Source organism: Cherax quadricarinatus, chromosome 38, assembly GCF_038502225.1.
Source record: "Cherax quadricarinatus isolate ZL_2023a chromosome 38, ASM3850222v1, whole genome shotgun sequence".
NCBI lineage: Eukaryota > Metazoa > Arthropoda > Malacostraca > Decapoda > Parastacidae > Cherax > Cherax quadricarinatus.
The window spans coordinates 2,471,626-2,492,460 of NC_091329.1; the positions used below are offsets into that span (position 1 = coordinate 2,471,626).

A 20,835-nucleotide genomic window follows, 5' to 3' on the forward strand; every position below is an offset into this window, starting at 1 on the left:
ACCACTCTCTTGACACCAGATGGCACTACACTGACACCAGCTGTTACCTTGTTGGCTAACACCAGCTTGCACCACGCTGGCTGGCACCACGCTGGCTGGCACTAGCTGGCACTCCCAGCGGGCACCATACTACATTTTGTCACCACCGCAACTTGTGGTACTCACTCACTTTCTCCCCTATTTGGCACCAAGATTGGCACTGGTGTGAGGCACTGTGCCTTGGTGGCCCCCCTTACCCGTGTGTGTGTGTGTGTGGGCACCCGCGGGTGTCAGTGTATACCTGGCTTGGTGTCAGGGTGGGCGGCACCCACCCCCCGGTGTCTGTGTTAATTACGTGGACTGAATGGTGCCTACCTATAATCTATTACCTGAAGTGTACTTGTGATCTGCCTGTAGTCGATTTCATGGTTCATCGACCTCCACGGACCGGTTTCAGACCAGGCTTCCTGGGCTGATCAGTCAGGCTGTTGGCACAGCCCGGCTAATCAGGAGGAGGACTGTTCCTATTATTATTATTGTTGTTGATAAATTTTTATCTTGTGTGTTGGTTCAGCACAAGGGAGGATGGGGGCTCTATTCTCCGTCCCGCTAATTATGACCCGGTCCGAGACCAGTCATGTACCACCTAGTACGGAAGAGTCACGTACGGGCACTGTTATCGGATAGGCACTTAAGGTCCCATGATTACCCTAAAAAAGAAGTGACCTGGCACTGCCTTGAGACCTGGCACTGCCAGGTTTTAAAGCAGTTTTCCTACGTGATAGTGTATGTAATTAGTAAATGTAATTAGAAAACGTATGTAATAGGAAAAGGCGTAATTAGAAAACTTGACATTAGGAAAGGTATGAAAATTTTCCACGTAGCCATATATATAATTAGAAAACTTGTGTGTAATTACAAAATGTAATTTGTTAACATACACACACACACACACACACACACACACACACACACACACACACACACACACACACACACACACACACACACACACACACACACACACACACATGAACGACATGATGGAAGGAATAGACTCTGAAGTGTCCCTGTTCGCAGATAATGTGAAGTTGATGAGGAGAATTAAATCGGATGAGGATGAGGCAGGACTGCAAAGAGACCTAGACATGTGGTCCAGTAACTGGCTTCTCGAATTCAATCCAGCCAAATGCAAAGTCATGAAGATTGGGGAGGGGCAAAGAAGACCGCAGACAGAGTATAGGCTAGGTGGACAAAGACTACAGACCTCACTCAGGGAGAAAGACCTTGGGGTGACCATAACACCGAGCACATCACCGGAGGCACACATCAACCAAATAACTGCTGCAGCATACGGGCGCCTGGCAAACCTGAGAATAGCGTTCCGATACCTTAATAAGGAATCGTTCAAGACACTGTACACTGTGTATGTTAGGCCCATACTGGAGTATGCAGCACCAGTCTGGAACCCACACCTGGTCAAGCACGTCAAGAAGTTAGAGAAAGTACAAAGGTTTGCAACAAGGCTAGTCCCAGAGCTCAAGGGAATGTCGTACGAGGAAAGGTTAAGGGAAATCGGACTGACGACACTGGAGGACAGAAGGGTCAGGGGAGACATGATAACGACATACAAGATACTGCGGGGAATAGACAAGGTGGACAGAGATAGGATGTTCCAGAGAGGGGACACAGAGATAAGGGGTCACAACTGGAAGCTGAAGACTCAGACGAGTCACAGGGACGTTAGGAAGTATTTCTTCAGTCATAGAGTTGTCAGCAAGTGGAATAGCCTAGCAAGTGAAGTAGTGGAGGCAGGAACCATACATAGTTTTAAGAAGAGGTATGACAAAGCTCAGGGAGCAGGGAGAGAGAGGACCTAGTAGCGTTCAGTGAAGAGGCGGGGCCAGGAGCTGAGTCTCGACCCCTGCAACCACAATAAGGTGAGTATACACGCATATATATATATATATATATATATATATATATATATATATATATATATATATATATATATATATATATAATGTCGTGCCGAATAGGTAAGACTTGCTATTTTGGCTTAAATGGCAACGCTCTTCTTGCCGAATAAGGCAAGCGAAAATTTTTGTATGCAATAATTTCGCAAAAAAATCATTCTGAACGTAACGAAAAAAATAGATTTCATTTTGTTTGTTTATTATTAAATTATTGTAAGCTTATCTAAAATATATTTAGTTGGATTAGGCTAAATTAAATTGTGCTTGTTATAATAAGGTTAGGTAAGTTTACTAAGGTTCTTTTGTTACAAAATTATTAATTTTTACGTTAACATTAAAAAATATATCTTTCAACGTATAAGAGAAAATTTTAGAAAGGACTTAATTTCAGAGTTCTTGCTAATTGACAAATTTTACCGATTCGGCACGATATATATATATTATGATGTAAGTGAATGTTCTTCTATAACTGAGTGCACATGAAGGCAGTGAGAGCAAACGTTGTTACAGGCTTCCTTGTACCCAGGTATGTCTTCACGTAGAGTGACCTGGGTAGTTACGTCTTCACGTAGTCGGGTGAGCTGGGTAGTTACGTCTTCACGTAGAGTGACCTGGGTAGTTACGTCTTCACGTAGTCGGGTGAGCTGGGTAGTTACGTCTTCACGTAGAGTGACCTGGGTAGTTACGTCTTCACGTAGTCGGGTGAGCTGGGTAGTTACGTCTTCACGTAGTCGGGTGAGCTGGGTAGTTACGTCTTCACGTAGTCGGGTGAGCTGGGTAGTTACGTCTTCACGTAGTCGGGTGAGCTGGGTAGTTACGTCTTCATATAGTCGATTGAGCTGGGTAGTTACGTCTTCACATAGTCGGGTGAGCTGGGTAGTTACGTCTTCATATAGTCGAGTGAGCTGGGTAGTCACGTCTTCACATAGTCGGGTGAGCTGGGTAGTTACGTCTTCACATTGTCGGGTGAGCTGGGTAGTTACGTCTTCATATAGTCGAGTGAGCTGGGTAGTTACGTCTTCACATAGTCGGGTGAGCTGGGTAGTTACGTCTTAACATTGTCAGCTGAGCTGGGTAGTTACGTCTTCACATAGTCGGGTGAGCTGGGTAGTTACGTCTTCACATAGTCGGGTGAGCTGGGTAGTTACGTCTTCACATAGTCGGGTGAGCTGGGTAGTTACGTCTTCACGTAGTCGGGTGAGCTGGGTAGTTACGTCTTCACATTGTCGGGTGAGCTGGGTAGTTACGTCTTCATATAGTCGAGTGAGCTGGGTAGTTACGTCTTCACATAGTCGGGTGAGCTGGGTAGTTACGTCTTCACATAGTAGAGTGAGCTGGGTAGTTACGTCTTCATATAGTCGAGTGAGCTGGGTAGTTACGTCTTCATATAGTCGAGTGAGCTGGGTAGTTACGTCTTCACATAGTCGGGTGAGCTGGGTAGTTACGTCTTCACGTAGTCGGGTGAGCTGGGTAGTTACGTCTTCATATAGTCGGGTGAGCTGGGTAGTTATGTCTTCACATAGTCGAGTGAGCTGGGTAGTTACGTCTTCATATAGTCGAGTGAGCTGGGTAGTTACGTCTTCATATAGTCGAGTGAGCTGGGTAGTTACGTCTTCACATAGTCGAGTGAGCTGGGTAGTTACGTCTTAATATAATCGAGTGAGCTGGGTAGTTACGTCTTCACGTAGTCGGGTGAGCTGGGTAGTTACGTCTTCATATAGTCGGGTGAGCTGGGTAGTTACGTCTTTATATAGTCGAGTGAGCTGGGTAGTTACGTCTTCACATAGTCGGGTGAGCTGGGTAGTTACGTCTTCACATAGTCGGGTGAGCTGGGTAGTTACGTCTTCACATAGTCGGGTGAGCTGGGTAGTTAAGTCTTCACATAGTCGGGTGAGCTGGGTAGTTACGTCTTCACATAGTCGGGTGAGCTGGGTAGTTACGTCTTCACATAGTCGGGTGAGCTGGGTAGTTACGTCTGGTTACGCTTAGGTTGATACATCGTCATTATACCAAGAGGAAACTGCTGAAGGGCTCCTGATCCGAGGAGTCCGAGCTACCTTCCCCTTGAATGAGCATTACCCTCTTTCGTTTCCCCCAGCCTTTTAACCCTTAAGGATTTAGCTCTTCTCTCCCCTCATGATTATTTTGATCACGCATATTAGACAGTATTATACTTTATAATTCTGGTCTGGGACCTAGTCGCGGGGGCGATGACCCCCGCATTATATTAACATGTGCAGTGAAAAGGCGTTAAGTGTGTTTTATAAGAGTTAAGTTATACATTGAGGTAAACCCGTATGGGCCATTCGGCGCACGAAGTGGTGGAGGCTTCAGCCACCGTCTCCTAACACCCAGAGAGCGACGCTCATTCTATAGTAAACTGTGTTTGGGCGTTTGGCGTCGCAAGTCGCGTTGCAATTGGCGTCGAAAGTGTGTGTGTGTGTGTGTGTGTGTGTGTGTGTGTGTGTGTGTGTGTGTGTGTGTGTGTCTGTGTGTCTGTGTACTCACCTAATTTTACTCACCTAATTGTGGTTGCAGGGGTCGAGACTCAACTCCTGGCCCCGCGTCTTCACCGAGTGCTACTAGGTCCTCTCTCTCCCTGCTCCATGAACTTTATCATACCTCATCTTAAAGCTATGTATGGTTCCTGCTTCCACAACCTCACTTGCTAGGCTATTCCACTTCCTGACTACTATATGACTCAAGAAATACTTCCTAACATCCCTTTGACTCATCTGGGTCTTCAACTTCCAATTGTGACCTCTTGTTTCTGTGTCCCATCTCTGGAACATCCTGTCTCTGTCCACCTTGTCTATTCCACGCAATATTTTATATTTGTTATCATGTCTCCCCTGGCCCTCCTGTCCTCCAGTGTCGTCAGTCCGATATTGTGTGTGTGTGTGTGTGTGTGTGTGTGCGTGCGTGCGTGCGCGTGTGTGTGTGTATGCGCATGTGTGTGCGTATGTGTGTGTGTGTGTGTGTGTGTGTGTGTGTGTGTATGTATGCGCATGTGTGTATGTGCATGTGTGTGTGTATGTGTGTGTGTGTGTGTGTGTGTGTGTGTGTGTGTGGTAAGAGTTTAAAAGGAGACGGGGACCACCATGTTATGACCAACAAAATTTTAGTGTTCTTGGGGAAATGTCTTTTCTTAAGTCTGTGGGATATTTTGGTGAGTGGTGTAGACGACAGCTGGTGAGTCCGCGGTGCCAGCTTGATAGTGCCACTGCCAGGGTGCCATATCTCCAGTATTAGGATGCCATAACTTGTACGTTAGCGTAGCGTCTGGATGCCAGAATGCAAAGCACAAGGATGGAAGAGTGCCAAGGTGGGGGCGCAAGAGTTAAGATGTTTCAAGAGTGAAATTAAGATAATGCCAAGACACTAGAGTTCCTGAAGGTACGGTGCCTGAGGGCAGGGTGCCTGGAGGTAGGGTGCCTGAGGGCAGGGTGCCTGAGGGCAGGGTGCCTGAAGGTAGGGTGCCTGAGGGCAGGGTGCCTGAAGGTAGGGTGCCCGAGGGCAGGGTGCCTGAAGGTAGGGGGCCTGAGGGCAGGGTGCCTGGAGGTAGGGTGCCTGAGGGCAGGGTGCCTGGAGGTAGGGTGCCTGAGGGCAGGGTGCCTGGAGGTAGGGTGCCTGAGGGCAGGGTGCCTGGAGGTAGGGTGCCTAATGCTAGATTGCACAGTTGTAATAATAGTATTTTGCTAGATTAAAAGGCAAAGTTATTTCGGAGCAAGAAATGCTAGATCATTAGTGCCGAGGTAGCATTATACGAAATTATCAGTGCCGAGGTGGCATTGTGCGAAATTATCAGTGCCACGGTGGCACTGCACGAAATTATCAGTACCGAGGTGGTAATGCGCGAAGTTATCAGTGCCAAGGTGGCACTGCACGAAATTATCAGTGCCAGATGTAGTGGTGTGAGTCGTGAGTAGGGATGATGGTGTGTGTGTTTTGATGTGTAGTTGGCAAGAGGTTGAGCACTGATATACTGCTACCCCCCACCCCACCCCACCCTGCTACATGCCCTCCGCACTCACACCCACACTCACACCACCTTCTCACCCCCGCTCTCTTATTGTATTGTAGTTATTTGTTGTATTGTAGTATTTTTGTATTGCAGTCTCATGTTGTATTGCATGTTAACCGGGCAAAACATTGAACTGTTCTTTTACTTCTCTTGTTTACTGCCATGTTAATTTCTTGGTCTTTAGATGTTGTTGTGCGAAGCGTTGCGTCAAGCTGCGCGAGTGTGCCTAAGGTTGCGTCAAGCAGTGGGAATTTGCGTAACGTCTCGACAGTATACACAGTTTTAACACTTCCTCATAAATATGACAAATAATAATAATAATAATAATAATAATAATAATGATAATAGTAATAACAACAACGAGGTGCTGAGAACAGCTGACTATTTTTCTATATTGAAGGGGTAACTAAAAAATAAAGCATTTTTTCCATAATTACAGTCAGTTTATCTGGTGTCCCTAATGAAATTTTGTATTGTTCAGGTGAACATATTTAATTAGGTTCCGCTTTATTATACATATTTTTTCCTGCTGGTAAGCCGAATCCCCAGTCCAATTTTGGAGTGCACTAGCCTCCACCATTGAAAGAGAATTTAACTGAATGCAAAAATTCTAGCTTGGGTATTTATTTATATGAGAAAGTGAGCCTTCATTAATCTTAACGAGTCTTGATTAAGCTTAATGAACCTTAATTGATCCTAATGAGCCTTGAGCCTAATGGGTCTTAATTGATCATGTGTCTTAATTGATCCTAATGGGTCATAACTGATCATGTCTTAATTGATGATACTGAGTATTAATCGGGTATTTCAGTGTTACACAGGGGGGTTCCGCTCGCTGGTATGTTTATTCCCACTTCGGTATATTTTGTTCCCGCCTGGAGTTACATCAGTGTACGTAATAGAATGTGGAGTTATTTCGCTTTGATTTTTTTAGATGATTTAGCTTTGATGTTAATTAAAGCGTGGTAAAGCTAACTGGAATTAAATGTTAAAGGGATGAGTTGGATGGTGTTAATTTGTCGCGGTGGTAGTTGACAGTGATTGCATGTTAATTTATGCGGTTCAATAATACTGTGTTTTATGTGTTAAGCGTCTCGTTAACTGAAGTTGATTAACATGGGGTTTGTTTGAAGTTAAGTTGGTTAACTTCGTGTATGTTTGAAGCTAAGTTGGTTAATTTCGTGTATGTTTGAAGCTAAGTTGGTTAACTTCGTGTATGTTTGAAGCTAAGTTGGTTAACTTCGTGTATGTTTGAAGCTAAGTTGGTTAACTTCGTGTATGTTTGAAGCTAAGTTGGTTAACTTCGTGTATGTTTGAGGCTAAGTTGGTTAACTTCGTGTATGTTGGAAGCTAAGTTGGTTAACTTCATGTATGTTTGAATCTAAGTTGGTTAACTTCGTGTATGTTTGAGGCTAAGTTGGTTAACTTCGTGCATGTTGGAAGCTAAGTTGTTTAACTTCGTGCATGTTTGAAGCTAAGTTGGTTAACTTCGTGTATGTTTGAGGCTAAGTTGGTTAACTTCGTGCATGTTGGAAGCTAAGTTGTTTAACTTCGTTCATGTTTGAAGCTAAGTTGGTTAACTTCGTGCATGTTGGAAGCTAAGTTGTTTAACTTCGTGCATGTTGGAAGCTAAGTTGTTTAACTTCGTGCATGTTTGAAGCTAAGTTGGTTAACTTAGGATTTGTTTGAAGGAACGCTAGTTCCAAATAAGTAACAAGTAACTAGATTTGGTTGTAGAGAGGATGGATACTCAGTGCCTTATCCCGGAATACCTGTCAATGTTCTAGGTATCCCCGGTATCCTATCCCAGTAAACCTCAAGTTTCAGGTATTCCCGGGCTATCCCACTATACTTGTAAATTCAGGTATCCCCGGTATCTTATCTCCATCCTATGGAGAGGGAGCACGGACACGGGGGTCGTCCCACAGATACTAAAAACAACAGACATAGCCCCACTCCACAAAGGGGGCAGTAAAGCAATAGCAAAGAACTACAGACCGATAGCACTAACATCCTATATCATAAAAATCTTTGAAAGGGTCCTAAGAAGCAAGATCACCACCCATCTAGAAACCCATAAATTACACAACCCAGGGCAACATGGGTTTAGAACAGGTCGCTCCTGTCTGTCTCAACTATTGGATCACTACGACAAGGTCCTAGATGCACTAGAAGACAAAAAGAATGCAGATGTAATATATACAGACTTTGCAAAAGCCTTCGACAAGTGTGACCATGGCGTAATAGCGCACAAAATGCGTGCTAAAGGAATAACAGGAAAAGTAGGTCGATGGATCTATAATTTCCTCACTAACAGAACACAGAGTAGTAGTCAACAGAGTAAAGTCCGAGGCAGCTACGGTAAAAAGCTCTGTTCCACAAGGCACAGTACTCGCTCCCATCTTTGTTCCTCATCCTCATATCTGACATAGACAAGGATGTCAGCCACAGCACCGTGTCTTCCTTTGCAGATGACACCCGAATCTGCATGACAGTGTCTTCCATTGCAGACACTGCAAGGCTCCAGGCGGACGTCAACCAAATCTTTCATTGGGCTGCAGAAAACAGTATGAAGTTCAACGATGAGAAATTTCAATTACTCAGATATGGTAAACACGAGGAAATTAAATCTTCATCAGAGTACAAAACAAATAAATTCTGGCCACAAAATAGAGCGAAACACCAACGTCAAAGACCTGGGAGTGATCATGTCGGAGGATCTCACCTTCAAGGATCATAACATTGTATCAATCGCATCTGCTAGAAAAATGACAGGATGGATAATGAGAACCTTCAAAACTAGGGATGCCAAGCCCATGATGACACTCTTCAGGTCACTTGTTTTATCTAGGCTGGAATATTGCTGCACACTAACAGCACCTTTCAAGGCAGGTGAAATTGCTGACCTAGAAAATGTACAGAGAACCTTCACGGTGCGCATAACGGAGATAAAACACCTTAATTACTGGGAGCGCTTGAGGTTCCTAAACCTGTATTCCCTGGAACGCAGGCGGGAGAGATACATGATTATATACACCTGGAAAATCCTAGAGGGACTAGTACCGAACTTGCACACGAAAATCACTCACTACGAAAGCAAAAGACTTGGCAGACGATGCAACATCCCCCCAATGAAAAGCAGGGGTGTCACTAGCACGTTAAGAGACCATACAATAAGTGTCAGGGGCCCGAGACTGTTCAACTGCCTCCCAGCATACATAAGGGGGATTACCAACAGACCCCTGGCAGTCTTCAAGCTGGCACTGGACAAGCACCTAAAGTCGGTTCCTGACCAGCCGGGCTGTGGCCCGTACGTTGGTTTGCGTGCAGCCAGCAGTAACAGCCTGGTTGATCAGGCTCTGATCCACCAGGAGGCCTGGTCACAGACCGGGCCGCGGGGGCGTTGACCCCCGGAACTCTCTCCAGGTAAACTCCAGGTATACTACATTATGCATTTTTTATGGATATAATCTCTAGAAAAGTCCTTCCTCCTCTTTCTTGTATGTCTTCCTGCGCGCGCGCTCTCTCATTTAGAAATGGTTTCCTAATTAACTTTATAAAAAACATTGGTAAACCACCGAATTCTTTGTAAGTAAGTAAGTAAGTAAATTTATTCAGGTATACACAATACAGTTACATAGAATTATCATACATAGCAGCATATGTGTAGAGAACCTGGGATAATTGAAATATGCGTTGATTTGTACGCTTGGGTATAAGGATTATATTTTATTCACAGAATACATTCAATAAATGTTTTAGGTTGAATGAAATCGGCAGTTCTGGAGTCCTGTGTTGTATTAAAAATGCCCGAGTCAGCGCTGGTTGGATCATTCGTTAAGTCTGTGGACTACAAGAGGGTCATGGAGGGCCCATGTCCCCTGTCCGCCCCTAGTCTAGAGCACGTTAACCCCTGCTTCAGGGATTAAAGTTACCTCTCGGTGCATGTACATTAGAGAAAGAGAGAGAGAGAGAGAGAGAGAGACTTTGCATGTTGAATTATGATGTGTGTGTGTGTGTATATTTTGCATATACACACTTAGGTGTGTATAGAGCCTTGTGTAAGACCTGGTGTAGCTACTGAGACTGAGGCACTCAGTGTTAACAAGGAAAATATAGTGTACAGCAGTGAAACTTTGTGTAACAGTGAAACTTTACACTGTGTGCAGCAGTGAACTTTTAAGTGCAGAACGACATAGGGATGTTATCAGTTTTATTTAATTCAGTGAATGTGTAAATGATGCGTAAATTAAGATTAAATAAAGGATGGTTGTAGAGCCCCATTGGCTTGTTTTACCGCACTTGTGGATACGTCAACAAACGATGAAATCAATGACGATAAACGAACATTGAGCCCAGAAATTTTCATTTTTTTTTTTACAAAAGTTTGAAAAAAAAAAAAACTAAAAATACCCGGTCTTATCGATTTTGATGACCTTTTCATATTTAGTGAGTAAAAACTAAAATATTGTATCACTATATAAAGAACACCGGTGCATTTGGTCTACCGAACCTGTGTCTATTCTTGTATCTACCGATACCTGGAGAGGGTTTAGGGGGTCAACGCCCCTGCGGCTCGGTCTGAGACCAGGCCTCGTGATGGATCAGGGCCTGATCAACCAGGCTGTTACTGCTGTATACAAGGGAAGACACAAGTGCACTTGACCTACTCAACAAGTGTTCAACTGGGTTTATCGGAAACTCTTGCTTTGGAAGCCAGCAAGTGTTGGTATCCACAGGTGTGAAGGTTAATGTTACCAGTGTTTCCTGTCCTAGGCTCCGGGTGTAGAAAATCTCTGGGAACTCATCAAAGGTATATCAGGGGTAAAGTTCCGTCACCCAGCCACAGATGACATATATATATATATATATATATATATATATATATATATATATATATATATATATATATATATATATATATATATATATATATATATATATATCGTTAGGTTCAGAATGATTTTTGCGAAATTATTGCATATACAAATTTTCACTTGCCTTGTACGGCAAGAAGAACGTTGCTAACTTCTAACTTTTCACTGGGTTTATTTTGCACTTCCATATATCTCACTCCAGTATGTTGTTATGGCAGTGTGCAGATTTGGGACCAGGTATATATATTATCATGTATCTCTCCTCTCCAGTGAGTACATATTTAAAACCTTAAGGCGTTCCCGTTAATTTAAATGCTTTATTGGCTCTATGCGGGCCGTAAGCGATCTCTGTATTTGTTCCAACTCTGATATTTCTCCTGCCCTGAACGGGGCCGTCAACACTGAGCAGTATTAAAAGTGAGGGAACAGAAACGATTTAAAAAAGTGTCACCATTAGCATTATTTCCCTAGTTGTGAAGGTTCTCATCCTCCTGGCTGTCGTGACCTTTGTCTTACTGTGTTCTTTAGAAGAAAGATCAGCTGTCATAATTATCCCAAGTCTTCCACGTGTTCCTCTCGTTCTATCTGACGGTCGTCTTGGGTGACGCAGCAAAGGGAAACCACCACCACTCGTTGCCTGGCTATCTTTCCAGAGCAGCACCGCGCACACGTGCGACATGTATAATAACATTCACTGTAATTCACATTTAGAAGCGTTGGTAATATAAATGCAAATGTGCTCTCACCGTCTTGGTTGTAATGAGAACTCTGATTATGTGGTGCTATAGCGGCTGCCCGTAGGCAGGAACAGCCTGGTTGAACAGGTAAATTGTTACCCGGAGTCGGGTTTATAATAGCAGAAAAAAATAATATTCTGCTTTGACGAACTCATTGTTATGAAGAAATAACTGAGTATTCTTGTTTGTTAGTGATGTGGTAGTGCTAGTATGACTTTGTTAGTGATGTGGTGGTGTTAGTATGACTTTGTTAGTGATGTGGTGGTGTTAGTATGACTGTTAGTGATGTGGTCGTGTTAGTATGACTTTGTTAGTGATGTGGTGGTGTTAGTATGACTTTGTTAGTGATGTGGTGGTGTTAGTATGACTGTTAGCGATGTGGTGGTGTTAGTATGACTTTGTTAGTGATGTGGTGGTGTTAGTATGACTGTTAGTGATGTGGTAGTGCTAGTATGACTTTGTTAGTATGACTGTTAGTGATGTGGTAGTGCTAGTATGACTTTGTTAGTGATGTGGTGGTGTTAGTATGACTGTTAGCGATGTGGTCGTGTTAGTATGACTTTGTTAGTGATGTGGTGGTGTTAGTATGACTGTTAGTGATGTGGTGGTGCTAGTATGACTTTGTTAGTGATGAGGTGGTGTTAGTATGACTTTATTAGTGATGTGGTGGTGTTAGTATGACTTTGTTAGTGATGTGGTGGTGTTAGTATGACTTTGTTAGTGATGTGGTAGTGCTAGTATGACTTTGTTAGTGATGAGGTGGTGTTAGTATGACTTTGTTAGTGATGTGGTGGTGTTAGTATGACTGTTAGCGATGTGGTGGTGTTAGTATGACTTTGTTAGTGATGTGGTGGTGTTAGTATGACTGTTAGCGATGTGGTGGTGTTAGTATGACTTTATTAGTGATGTGGTGGTGTTAGTATGACTTTGTTATTGATGTGGTGGTGTTAGTATGACTTTATTAGTGATGTGGTGGTGTTAGTATGACTTTGTTAGTGATGTGGTGGTGTTAGTATGACTGTTAGCGATGTGGTCGTGTTAGTATGACTTTGTTAGTGATGTGGTGGTGTTAGTATGACTGTTAGCGATGTGGTCGTGTTAGTATGACTTTGTTAGTGATGTGGTGGTGTTAGTATGACTTTGTTAGTGATGTGGTGGTGTTAGTATGACTTTGTTAGTGATGTGGTGGTGTTAGTATGACTTTATTAGTGATGTGGTGGTGTTAGTATGACTTTGTTAGTGATGTGGTGGTGTTAGTATGACTGTTAGCGATGTGGTGGTGTTAGTATGACTTTATTAGTGATGTGGTGGTGTTAGTATGACTTTGTTAGTGATGTGGTGGTGTTAGTATGACTTTGTTAGTGATGTGGTGGTGTTAGTATGACTTAGCGATGTGGTGGTGTTAGTATGACTTTGTTAGTGATGTGGTGGTGTTAGTATGACTTTGTTAGTGATGTGGTGGTGTTAGTATGACTTTGTTAGTGATGTGGTGGTGTTAGTATGACTTTGTTAGTGATGTGGTGGTGTTAGTATGACTTAGCGATGTGGTGGTGTTAGTATGACTTTGTTAGTGATGTGGTGGTGTTAGTATGACTTAGTGATGCGGTGGTGTTAGTATGACTTTGTTAGTGATGTGGTGGTGTTAGTATGACTTTGTTAGTGATGTGGTGGTGTTAGTATGACTGTTAATGATGTGGTGGTGTTAGTATGACTGTTAGTGATGCGGTGGTGTTAGTATGACTGTTAATGATGTGGTGGTGTTAGTATGACTGTTAGTGATGTGGTGGTGTTAGTATGACTGTTAATGATGTGGTGGTGTTAGTATGACTGTTAGTGATGTGGTGGTGTTAGTATGACTGTTAATGATGTGGTGGTGTTAGTATGACTGTTAGTGATGCGGTGGTGTTAGTATGACTTTGTTATTGATGTGGTGGTGTTAGTATGACTTAGTGATGTGGTGGTGTTAGTATGACTTTGTTATTGATGTGGTGGTGTTAGTATGACTTTGTTAGTGATGTGGCAGTGTTAGTATGACTTTGTTAGTGATGTGGTGGTGTTGGTATGACTTGGTTAGCATGCGTTGTGCATGTGTTCAAGTTTGGGTTTTTCTGTTATCAGTTGGCGTTTATTAATATGTTTATAAGTATACGCTTGTTAGTATATGTCAGTATGCCTTTGTTAGTACATGTTAATTTGCGTTTGTCATAAGTTTGTTAATATGCGTTTGTTACTATGTGTTAGTATGCGTTTGTTAGTATTTTTGGTATGCTTTTGTATGTATATGTTAGTATTGTTAGTATATGTTTGTTAGTACCCACCGGTATACCTGTCTGTTCGTTTGTCTAGTAGTCCCTAATTGCACCATAAGTTGTCCTCCCTTTTTATTCCCCACCATATCCCTGCCATCCCCTGCTCCTGCCCATGGCCTCCCCACCTTTCCCTCCCTCCCATCTGTGTGGCGTGCTGAGGAAGATGTGTTGTGTGCGAACCTCTCTCATACAGAACCTGTGGGGGAGGTATTACAAGCTTGGATGGAGGCTAACCTCTCGAGAGTACCAGCAGCAGGAATAGCAGCAGCTACAACAGGAAAGAGGAGCACTAGCAGCAGCAACAACCAAAGGATGAGGAGAACGGGTACCAACAGCAATGAGAAAAGGAGAAGCAGTAACAGCAGCACCAACAGCAGGAAGAGGAGAAGAGATGATTACCAGGAGGAACAGAAAGACGCAGATGAAAGAAATACATGGCGGAAAAGGAAGATGAGAAGGAAATGAAGAGAAGACGAAGACCAGAAGAGAAAAAAAAGGGAATAGGAGGTGAAATGGTAAGGGAGGAGAAAGGAAGGGAAGAGAAGATTCAGAAGGGTAGAGGATTAGGAAAGGATAGTATGTGGAAGGAAAGAGGGAACGCAGTAGAAGGAAGTGGGAAGGAATTGAGGGTAATTCCTAAGTAAGATATAAATAAACACGCCATGGATAGAGGAAGAGGGAGAGGAGGTGCAGGAAGAGGAAGAGCAGCAAGAGGAGAAGGAAGAGACAAGGATAGCGACCAGAGGATTTTTTTTTTTGGGGGGGTGAGACAACTTTGACATCCTCATTTGTTTTCCTTCCCTCCCCGTCTCTCTCTCTCTCTCTCTCTCTCTCTCTCTCTCTCTCTCTCTCTCTCTCTCTCTCTCTCTCCTTCTCTCTCCCCCTCCCTCTCAACTTCGAGGAGTCAAGGAATGCGAATGGGAGGATAGGAGTGTCTTACAAAGGAGAATACAGTCACAGAATAGAGAATACAGTCTTAGAACAGGTAATAAGATCTAATTTAAGGGAATAGTTTTAGACCAGGAAATAGTCTTAGACCAGTGAACAAATAGTGGAGGAGAAGACGTAAGAACTATGACGAGGTAAGGTTAGGTTAGGTAAGGTTAGTTAGGGCACAGTAATGTAAGATAGGGTAAAGGTGAGTTATCCAAGGTAAGGTAGGGTACATTAAGATAAGGTTGGGTAAAGAGGCAAGTTAAGAGGCACGTAAGACCTTCACCTTACGAAACTGACAAAGGAAATGCGATCGTAATTATGGACAAGGTAGATTATAGTGGAAAAATGAACATGTTATTAGAAGACGGAGGAACTTACGTGCCTCTTAAAGTATTGTAAAAGTAAGGCAAAGTGGGGAAGGGTGTACATGGGATAATTTTTAAGTGGGAGGAAACTCGTAAAGAAAAAATGGACAACCTGAGGAGTGGAGAAAATTTAGAATAACAAAAGGAAGAAAAATTATTGAGAGGACTCTTAGATGAAGAAGAAAAATGAGGAGAGGAAAACTTGTGGGCTGGAAAGAGGTGGTGAGTGTGAGAAGAAAAAGTGGGAAGACTGGACATAAAAGTCGATGAAGCGGGGGAAGGAAGCTGGCTAAATGAGGAAACGGATGAGAGGCGCATGCGCAGAGCATCGTGTGCGTAGGTACGTGTTTGGTGTGCGTAGGTACCTGCGTGGAGGGTCGTGTGCGTACCTAAGGCCTAGAATAACACTTAGGACACTGTGGCTGGAAGAATTCACAAATATCCTAGTATGTTTACTGGCGGGTCTAAGAGCGATGGTGATATTGGCCTTGCTTTGACTGCCAGTGACCACTCTTATTGTGAGCCGGTACTCTGTGTACTTCTTGTTGCTCTTGTTCTCATTAGTCTTCTTTCTGCCCTGGTCCAGTATGCTTCTGTCCACACTGTGGTCCACAAGATCCAGGAGTGCTTGGTGCCTCTCCACGTCAAGCACAAGGATATGAACCATACCCCGGCCGGGATTGAACCCGCGGTCATAGAGTCTCAAAACTCCAGCCCGTCGCGTTACGGGCTGGAGTTTTGAGACTCTATGACCGCGGGTTCAATCCCGGCCGGGGTATGGTTTGTTTGCAATCGTGTCATTACGATTTCGTGAGACAAGGATATGATGTCCGTAAATAACGTCTACGATAGGGATGCCTGGGTGTTGCGCATGTGTCTTAATTTCATCTTGTCGGTATTATATACCATTCTTGTACTACTACTACTACTACCACCACCTCTTCCTGCCTATATATAGCCGTCCTGCTCCACTTCTGGTTAGTGTGACTTTGTAAATGGTCCAAGTCGGACCGAAACGTCGTCGTAAGCTTCTCTCTTTTATGTGCGGGTTATTTGTGTATATGATGTCCGGTTAGTGTCTCGTGCCTTTGCCGAGGCAAAGGCTGCTGTAGCGAGTATCCGCCACCAAGTGGCGGATTACCCAGGCTGTAATGGACATATGGGTCATTGGGCCGCCAGCAGCAACAGCCTACCTGGAGGGCATTCCGGGGATCAACGCCCCCGCGGCCTGGTCCACGACCAGGCCTCCCGGTGGATCAGGGCCTGATCAACGAGGCTGTTACTGCTGGCCGCACGCAATCCAAAGTACGAACCACAGCCCAGCTGATCCGGCACCGCATAGTTGACCAGGTAAATACCAGACAAGTCTGACTCAGGACCGGGCTGCGGGAGCAGGAAAAACTCGAAAGCCATCAGAGGTATAGCAAAGGTAAACGTATATACTGCTACTATTACTAAAGTTACTTCTATTACCACTGCTACTACCACTACTTCTATTACTACTATTACTACTTGTACTACTACTACTAATACTGCTACTACAACTACTAATACCATACACTGGGAGAGGAAACTTGAGAGGACTTTCAGCTGGTTGTAAGGTGATAGTTATCCTGGAGGGACTCAAATGTCGTCTAAAGTTTACCTTCTGAAGTGTTGGTTATTGCTGAGTAGGAAGACGATACTCCAGCTTTATTCAGCTCTCTTTATTGAGCTTGTAGAGTGCAACACACAATACCACGTTAAAGATGAGGGAGAAGTGGGCTGAGGGAGAGGAGGGCTGAGGGAGAGGTAGGCTCAGGAAGAGGTAGGTTGAGGGAGAGGTAGGCTCAGGAAGAGGTAGGCTGAGAGAAAGGTAGGCTGAGGGAGAGGTAGGCTGAGGGAGAGGTAGGCTGAGGGAGAGGTAGGCTCAGGGAGAGGTAGGCTGAGGGAGAGGTAGGCTCAGGAAGAGTTAGGCTGAGGGAGAGGTAGGATGAGGGAGAGGTGAGTTAAAAGGGGAAAGATAGGGGGATAGGAGGGGAGAGGTGCTGTATTATTGGTGGGAATTACATTAGTGAGAATCATGATGCAAATCTGGGTTCGTCCTGAGAACGGTGAAGAGAGGGGAGGGGGAGAAAAACTGTGCCAAAGGGTGCGGGAGGGAAATGGGCTTGGGAGAGAGGGGTGGGAAGGGAAGGGAAAGGAGGGGAAAGTTTCAGGGAAACGCTAGTTGTTTATCCCAGGATAAACAAGAACAAAGGCGGCGTCTGGTGTGCTGTGTCAGCTGCTGTGTTAATGAGGATATCATTTAGCCGAGCCCTGAAAGCTCGCCTTTCTTACTGGGTAAAAAAATGCCAATAGTATTTTATTATATATACGGGGAATAATGGGGGATATACTTGGAATAACGGAGGAATATGTATGTGCAAGGAATAATGGGGGAATATATTATGTATATGCGGAATAGGGGGAATACATTACGAATGTAGGGAAAAACGGGAATATATATACAGAGGATAATGAGAATTTATATATATATATATATATTTATATATATATATTTATATATATATATTTATATATATATATTTATATATATATATTTATATATATATATTTATATATATATATTTATATATATATATTTATATATTTATATTTATATATATATTTATATATATATATATATATTTATATATATATATATATATATTTATATATATATATATATTTATATATATATATATATTTATATATATATATATATTTATATATATATATATATTTATATATATATATATATTTATATTTATTTATATATATATATTTATATATATTTATATTTATATATATATATATATTTATATATATTTATATTTATATATATATATATATATATATATATATATATATGTATATGTATATATATATATGTATATATATGTATATGTATATTCTTTATCAGACTCTACCTGCACAGTAACATCACGAATAAAATATAAGAACATGAGAAGGAAGGAACACTGCAGCAGGCCTACTGGCCCATGCGAGGCAAGTCCAGTTCTCCCACCGGCTTAAGCCAATGCCTTAACCTAGTCAGTTTAGTCACGTCACGTAAGGGAGGAGCACGGCATCTGACCTAATAGCACAAAGTCAGGTCCAACTCACACCACTTATGTATTCATCCAACCTGTTTTTAAAACTGCACAACGTCTTAGCTTCTATGACGGTACTCGGAAGTTTGTTCCAGAGTAACAGTCTCTAAGCCATTTAAGTATTTTATTATCACTAAAACATTAGTCACTGTTGAACTTCAGTCTTTTCTAAAAACAGTTCATTCATCTAGTCCAGGCAAAATGTGAATAGTCTCAAGATTTCAGCAGATATCATTAATAAGAAAATGTTTTTCTAAATCCTGTAGGGTTTGTGTAGAGGTGTGTCTGAAAGGTTGGATGTTTGGGCAGTGTTAAGATACAGTGTTGAAGTGAATGGTCTTGTATTTGATGTCACTAGCACATCTATACAAAAAAATGTTGCCAGAGATAATTATGACATAGCTTTTATCTCACAGTAAAAACATACTGCAGTCTACTGACCTTGTTACTTTCTCCACGTTGAATATATATATATATATATATATATATATATATATATATATATATATATATATATATATATATATATATATATATATATATATATATATATATATGCACATTCAGAAACTCAGAAAATTAATTGGTCTGTATATTTCGACCTCCTGTTGGGGTCCTTTTTTAGCAGGGGGTCGAAATATACAGACCAATTAATTTTCTGTATTTCTGTTTCCATGTGGATTATTATTGAGCACTGACAAGTGTTTATTACACTATATATATATATATATATATATATATATATATATATATATATATATATATATATATATATATATATATATATATATATATCTTCAACGTAGATAAAGTAGCAGGGCATATATATTTAGGGAGTAACGGGGGAATATAATATAATTTTTAAACACACCGTTATTTTTTTCTAATGTAGGTATAGGAAGTGAAGAGGACAGTAACTTGAATTCTCTCTCTCTCTCTCTCTCTCTCTCTCTCTCTCTCTCTCTCTCTCTCTCTCTCACACACACACACACACACACACACACACACACACACACACACACACACACACACAAACGATCCCTACAACCACATATAGGTGAGTACACACACGTAGGTACGTACGTGTACAGCAGTTGTAGTAGGGAGAACGAGAGGCCATAAGTTAACTAAGATATAGTGTAGCGAAGATAGTGGAAAACATTTCTTCACAGTTAGAGTGACTGAAGGAGCATTGGAATTATAATAACTTAGACTATAATTGTGTAAGAGAGGGAACACCACTGGTATATACTCTCTAACCACAAGTGGTGTAAACATAATGTAGAATAAAACTTTATTTTGAACGACGTTTCGCTCACGATTGAGCTTTACCAAGCCTACAGAAAAACGTTTAACTACATTTAGGTTGGGTGGCTTTTAATTTCACTTTGTGGGAAGCTCTAAACTCATAAGGGTCATAAAGCGATTGAGGAATGGGAGTTATTCAGGTTTGATCTAGGGTAATGGGGGATAAGTCTATGTTCCTGGATCAAGATAGTGGTTACATTTGAGATGAACCTGCCAAGTATTAACCAGTAGGCCTGCTGCAGTGCTCCTCCATTCTTATGTTCTTAAAAGAGTCCCTCACCCATGATTTGGGTTGGGTGGAGAGGAGAGAGAAGGGGTCACGTCATATGCAGTTGAGACAGGGATGTCGGAGGTCAGGGCGAGGCCTCGTGTGGGATAGGCACTTAGCACAGGGTTTTACTAGGCTGAAATCTCCATGATCTCCATGGTCTCGTGTACCTTGATGGCGGCTATTTCCAGACACTTCCTTCTAACTGTTATTTTCCGTTAGGATGAATTTGGCCTTGTCTCACGCCATGAGGGTTGCAGGTTTGTTGCACGTCAACGGTGAAGATCTTGTAACACACTTCTCTCTCGATGATGCCAAGAACAAACAGCATACTTACTCGCATGTTTCTATAGAATTTTAGCAACTAGAGCCTCGAGGAAGAACGTCCCTGCATCTGCAACATTTTTGCTTCTCTCAAAGCGTCAAATTCCAACTGTATTTAATTCTCGATTGCAGACGTAGACGCTTAAGTTGATGAACGCATGCATCATCCTACCCATTGGTCAACTCACCGTCCAGAACCCACCTTCTCTATAGATATTCAGCATCGACGTCGTAGTAGTAACTTCGTAACCATTAAGAACACCCACAACAATCTACACTGATCTTCAAAGACAGACAGTGTATTCACTGCCTCTGTTACAGGATGCGACAAATATTACAAGGGTGGGGTTGCAGCTAGCCTTGATGCCAGACTTCAGACACATAGATACACGTAGGATAATTAACATAACGCATGCGGTTTTCATAATGCGAGAAGGTATTGTGTCAACGTTACCATAGTATACCGGTAGGTTGTGTGTCACGGTTACCATACCAGTACTAGCAGGTTTTATGTCAAAGTTATCATAACATTACTAGCAGGTCGTATGTTAAAGTTATACTAACAGAAAATAAGAAAATAAGGCACAATACCGTGACT

General features: G+C 42.4%; 1 protein-coding gene across 2 annotated transcripts in view; it reads left to right on the top strand.

Moving 5' to 3' along the window:
* Positions 1-280: 280 nt before the first annotated feature.
* Positions 281-20,835, top strand: part of LOC128692988 (FERM and PDZ domain-containing protein 3) — an 838,384-nt gene continuing 817,829 nt past the window's right edge. The window contains exon 1 of one of the 2 annotated variants that reach the window (XM_053782415.2): positions 281-346. The gene's annotated coding sequence lies outside the window, so the exon portion shown is untranslated. The remainder of the gene's footprint in view (positions 347-20,835) is intronic. The other variant, XM_053782416.2, reaches the window with a different exon arrangement.